Source organism: Wasmannia auropunctata, unplaced genomic scaffold, assembly GCF_000956235.1.
Source record: "Wasmannia auropunctata unplaced genomic scaffold, wasmannia.A_1.0 LD336106.1, whole genome shotgun sequence".
Lineage (NCBI taxonomy): Eukaryota > Metazoa > Arthropoda > Insecta > Hymenoptera > Formicidae > Wasmannia > Wasmannia auropunctata.
In genome coordinates, this window is record NW_012026784.1 from 3249265 (window position 1) to 3256126 (window position 6862).

Sequence of the window (6862 nt, forward strand, 5' to 3'; positions counted from 1 at the left end):
CTTTAAATTTTGCGGACATCGATTATTAATCTCGATCGATATAATGAGATTTCAGAATGGAGAATCCAGAAGCTATCAAGCGGTCGAGCTAGTCGTAACTTCTACATATGTGCATGCGATTTGCATAAAACTTGGTATTTATAGATTTCTGAGTCATTGACATTTAGAATGGGATCCAACATGCTGGATTGAGACGTCGCAAAATTTGAACGATCGGCTTTTGCATGAAGCATTGTTCTGCACAAAACGATTGGTAACATTAGATCAGTGAGTTTTAAATTTTAACAACTTTGAATTGTTAAAATTGGATATTTTGGATTAACTGACTAAAATCAGCTACTCCAAAAATTTATATAAATATAAATTTTTCAAGTTGTATATACGTATAAATATCAAGTTTAACGTACATGTAGATCGATACACAAAAATTAAGTAGCTGATGACTACAACGACGTTATTTGGATCCGCCGTTGTGAATTTTGTAATCTTATTCCTAGATTTGTAATCAGAGGTTTCAAAATAATTCTTAGTTACCGAATTTTTTGTTTGAGTTAAAAGATCATTTGTATCTTACACAATCAGAGATATCATAACAGTTAGTCTCTTAAGATTAAAAGATTAAAAGAAGAACGACGGGAAAATAAAAAAGAGGATTATCTTGAAAGAATATTTTTTGTACTTTATTCAAGCTTTTTTTAGCTAACAAAGTCGAGAAGTTGATATTAATCGTTATTAATGGTATCAATATTATATTAAACGAAAAGATAAGACAATACAATAAAAACATCTGACGTACAAAAATTATGTAGCTATAATATAAAACAATATATTGTTTTGCCTAAATTCGTAGTTCATATTGAAAATAAGTAAGTCGCTATTTGAATGATGAAGCGCACATATGCTCGCGTGTAAAGCGCATGTTTTCCTTTAATGCTCGTTTCAACTGAGAGAAAGTATTTGATTGAGCCATAAGGCTCGTTAAATCTTCGCTATATTATTACCAGTTGCGATTTAACATGATGCTTACGACAAAGTAATATTAATGATGATTATTAATAAAAAGTAAATAAAAATGTTAAACTATTTTAATTTAGAAATTATTAAAAATTATACTATGTATAACAGAAAGTATAAAACACTATAATATCTCTTTTTGTAAATTAATTATAAATAACAAAATTTACAAGATTTTGTTTGCTATGTCTAGTAGTTTCAAACATTGTATTTTATTCTTCTATAGATATTTTTCTCTTGTTTCTTGTCTCGGATATACAATATAATTAAAAATATATTTATAGGTACATAAAATAAGAAATTTTTTCCGCATACATTAATTAGATTGTTTCTTAAAACCTATATTATTATTTACAAAAATTTTCAAGAATATTTATTTAGATATAATGCCATGAAATTATAGCGTTTTTCAAACATGTATTTTTTTGTTATAAATTGATTTCTTATCTTGCACATTTTTGGCATGCACTTTTTATAAAGTATATCGATATTATTCATCAATATGTGTTTGAATGGAATTATGAAAAATAAAGAGAAGTAATTCTTTATTTTTTATTTATTCTTGGCCTAATTTTATTTAATTTAAATTTATTTATTTATATTAATGATTCTATTTTCAGACTTTTTTTTCTATATATAAGAATAATGCGAGAAATCAAATTACATAATGAAAAATATCACAATTCCATTTGAACGATATCGATGATAAGTTATACATCGATGGACTTTCACGAAAAGTGCATGCCAAGCATAATGCCAGTGCGAATCGACACGGTTGGTGTGTATAATAATTTTATTTATATGTATATACATATGTGTGTATACACCACACACACACACACACACACACACACAGGGTGTCCCATTTTAATCGATCACCTCAAATAAACAGTGCATTTTAGGGAAAAATATTTCAGACAAAAGTTTTGGGACTTCAAGAGGGACATCCCTTATAGAAAAGTATTACTGAAACTACCGACCAAAATATTACTGGCAGTAATTTACAGTAATTTATTACTGAATATCTTTTGGTAGTTTCTTCTTTCTGTAATCTTTCAGTAATATTTTTCTAAGTATTACTGAAACTACTGAAAGATATTCAGTAATAAATTACTGCCAGTAATATTTTGGTCGGTAGTTTCAGTAATACTTTTCTATAAGGGATAAGATGATAACCCTAAGTGGCGTCGTCAAGGTCAGGACAAGGTCACTATGAATTTTTTAAATGAAACCCCCCATTTTTCATTGCACATTCTTACAGCTTATTTTGAGAGCTTTCCAAAACATATAGATAAAATGTTTTTTGGTTAAGTAAATCTCGAGTTATAAAGCTTGAAAGTTACATATCATCGGCATTAGCATAATCTAAGGTGTCCGAACAATGGTTGAAATCTTTTGAATGTTGTTCAGGATCATGAACTTGACAACATGTGTCAATAAGGCCATGATCATTGAAGATTCCTACACAGCACGAATGGCTGTTTGCCGGCTAATAGTCGACTTTTTTCAGTCAAGTTGTAGCCGACTATTAAAGTCGACATTAAGCCGTCTATTTCTAGGTTGTTTTTGTCAACTTTAACAGTCGACTGTAAATTGACTTAGAATCAACCATTTTTAGAAAATTAAAGTCGTCTTTTACTGAATAATTGCAAGATTACTGAATAATTACAACATTACTGTCGCTAGATCAATAGCGTTTGCTGGTATCTGTTTCTCGCATTTAAAATTTGTCGAGCTCCTCTATATAATCAATGTCAAATGGAAGTTCGGATATGTCATAATTATTTGTACATTATTCGTGTATGCACTTAGTGCGAGATAAATATTGTTTTTGTAACATAAGCTAATAATGAGTATATGTATGTACATACTTAATGGCTAAGAAAAAGGCGAAGATATTTTTGATATTTTTAAATGAAAAATAGTTTTTCATTACATATTCTTGTACCAGTTTGACAGCTTTCCAAAACACATAGATAAAATATATTCTTATGAAATAAATCTTGAGTTATAAAGCTTGAAAGTTGGATTACCGTCGGCGTTATAGCATCATCCAAGGTGTCCGAACACTAGCTAAAATCTTTTGAATGTTGTTCAAGATTATGATATTGATAAAACATGTGAAGATCATGATCATTGGAAATTGTTTCCCTTTTTTTTTAAAATAAATATAGTTTTCAAAAATGAAAATAAAAGTAATAACCTTTAATGGTCTTGATCTTGACATGTGTTGTCTAGGTCATGATCCTGAACAACATTTAAAAGATTTTAGCCAATGTTCGGACACCTTGATAATGCCGATAATGCCGATGATACTGCAACTTTCAAGCTTCATAACTCAAGATTTATTTAATCAAAAAATATTTTATCTATGTGTTTTGAAAAGCTCTCGAGATGTGCTACAAGAATATGTAAGGAAAAATGGGGGGTTTCATTAAAAAAATTCAAAGTGACCTTGTTTTGACCTTACGACGCCACTCAGAGTCAAATCAATGTTATCATCTTATGTCTCCCTCGAAACCCTACAACTTTCGTCTGAAACATTTTTCTCTCAAACCTCGCGATTTCCAAATATTTGCCTGTCAAATATAAAATGGGACACCCTGTATATGTACAAAATATTTCTTAAATTATTTATTTATCGATTATCTTATTATTTTTATATTTTTAAGCACAAATTAATAAGATAAATGGATTATTATAAAACAATAACATAATTGCATTTAAAAATGATATGCGATTACAATATTGAAATTATATAACATTTTCCGAATAATACTATATCTTTTTTATATTATTAATTAATTCAATCTATTGTTTTATAAAAGAAGTATTAACATGTGCATACATATGTATGTCAAAATACAATACAATAATGATTTAATTGATAAATTATCCGATAAGCAAACTGTCTGCAATATGGTATTAGATTGATAACAATTGATGACAAATTCAATCAGGAATTGCTAGGGTCAATTGTATCCGCATTAAGCTTATGTTTTATCGATGGAGTCTGCTGACATATATGGCAGCAGATTGGCGGTAGCAACCGAGCAGAACCTGATTCGACGGATTCTACATATATACTCTATTTCTGCCGTCAATCTGTATTAAACTGTATAACAAGTTGTGTCAAAACGGCTGGATTTCTTTCACCTGCAATCTGCTATCACATTTTGTTGATAGTATTTTTCAGCATTTTGTCAATATTCTGCCTGCAACAGTATTTCCAAGTAGCAGCGAGTAATGTGTCCAATAATACAAATAAAATAGTGCATCTGCGCACTATTACATCAATAGGTCTGTTCTTTATGATGAACTGTTAACTTAGATGAACTAGTGCAGTAGCCAGTTCAGTTATAAAGAATTGGCCTAATATCGCACTGCACATATATATGCACAAATCGCTAATTAAAGTGACGCCACCGTAAAACAGGAAGATGTTCAGCATCGCCTTACGGATCATTTAACTGCAAATAGCAATTATGCTTGCGTGCGCGCGCATATATGTGTGTGTGGGGGGGAGGGAGAAACGGGTGGATATGCGTGTGTGTGCGTATATATTATTTGGATGCTTGTCAAAATTTTGAAATCCTGTTACACTTATGGTATTCATACAATCTATCGTAAAAGTTTCTGAACTTTTTTTTATAGACTATATAACTAAAGCTTTATTTATTAAACAAGTAAGGAAAACAGGGGCTAACACAGTGTACGAAATCTAATCCTTTTAATTAGTAAGTATATCTTCATTGCAACAATTGAACTTTATTTATTGAAATAATAATTATTTTCTGTAAAACCTTATTTCTAAATTTTCTAGAGTTGCGTTTCTCTATGTTATATTTATTTGCTGTGAAAAGTGAAATGTATAGCTTCTTGTGCAGAAAGAACAATTTTGTTGGATCCAGATCTAAAAATAATTTTTGTTCAATAATCAAAATAATTTTGCGCGAAAATAATTACTATAATATCAAAACGTTTTGTAGCAATGCTTATTAGTTTTAACATTCCAACAAATTATTTTGATGATTCAACAAAAAACTATTTTCAGATCTGTATTCAGCAAAATTTTTAGACCTTTCAACAAAATCGTTTTTTCCGTGTGATCATATTTTTTCGAAATTGAAGCTGAGAAGACAACATTTTAACTGCACGATTTCAAGAAATCGTAAGATAAGAAGCTGCAGATTTTAATTGAAGTCATTTCTACTATTTTAAAAGTTTTTTTTAGATATGTATATCTGTTATAAAAATTGTACGATCGTTACTTTATTACTAAATGGAATATATTTGAAATAATTAATAAATAAAATCACAAAAATTATATAAGAAATTGGATTGTTAAACAAAGTTCGATAACTTTTGAGACAGACTGTAGTCTAGATTAGTCTAGAAATAGGTTGAAAATAAAATAGATGAATAATCGTTATATACACATTTCGATATTAGTTATTTTAAGATAATTGTATTGAAGTATTTCCATAAATTTGCATTAAGATATAATAAACTGCAAACTTATATGATCATTAAAAATTAATATTAATTAAAGTATGCATCTTACTTATGGTTTTTAAGATTTTTTATTATGATAGTCTATGTATACATATGATTGCGAATATTTGATTTATTATTATTATTTTGTATCATTATACAGGGTATAAAAAAGTTCTCAAATGTTAATTGGCACATTTCTTAATTGATAAATCCGACATGAATTAATTGTATGACGACGTCTCGTTATTCATGTAACATACAACATTATCAACACAAGATAAAATCAATTAGATGTGCAGAAAGAAATTATAACTCCATAGGTAATTTCTCGAACAAAAGTATTCACAGGTTTCAGAACAACTTTAGAGACAAAAGTCCATGATGTAGAATTAAAAATAAAATAATATTATTCTCTCTACGCAATAAAATACATAATAATTTCCAATTATTCTTTGATTATAATATCTCTGATAAAACTTTGTTTCTTAATTCCTTATTTAATTTTCCAGAATTTCTACGTAAATACTTCAGATCTTCATGATATATGTATAATTTTACGTTCCAGACAATTTTTCTGATTTTCATATAAATTGGAACACTTTTAAGAAATGCTGAGAAAGTCCACGTCGCGAATGTGACCCAATTATAGTTTCTCCGGAGGAGATCTCAAATTCTGACCAGACTGTTATTATCCTTTTTGTATTACTCAGGAACTATCACGTCTCTCGAGTATGTAGAGTGTAGAATAAATTTTAATTTTAGAATGCGATTACTGACCAAATTGAAAGGATGCGCGAGCCGGACGTTGACATTCATGGTCTATGTCTTTTTTAGAATCCTTTTCAGATAGTACGCACATCTAAAAAACATCTTTATGACATTTGTTAGACATCTTTTAGACATGCATATTATCTGAGTTGTTTACATGCAAATGTAAAATATTTTACGATTTTTTATACTATACAATTTTTTTTTTAAATATACAAAATCTGCAGAAATTTAAAACATTAAAAAAGAATTTTTATTAATTTAAAATTTTAAATATAAATATGAAAATGAGATATGACAATTTTTTTTAACCAGAGATTATAAAAATATTATATTTAACAAACATGTTATAATACAGATACAAAAAAATTGATTTCTTTTTGCACAACTATGTTCAATTATATACATATATATATATATATATATATATATCAAGTATAGTATAATTGTTTTTAATCCTTTGTGGTCCAAATCATTTTTCGCAAATAAACGAAGATCAAATATTTTAGTCTCAATTTCACCTGATTATCTATAAATCTAAAAATCTTTGTTGGAGGAATTTATAAAGATCTTAAGTATATAT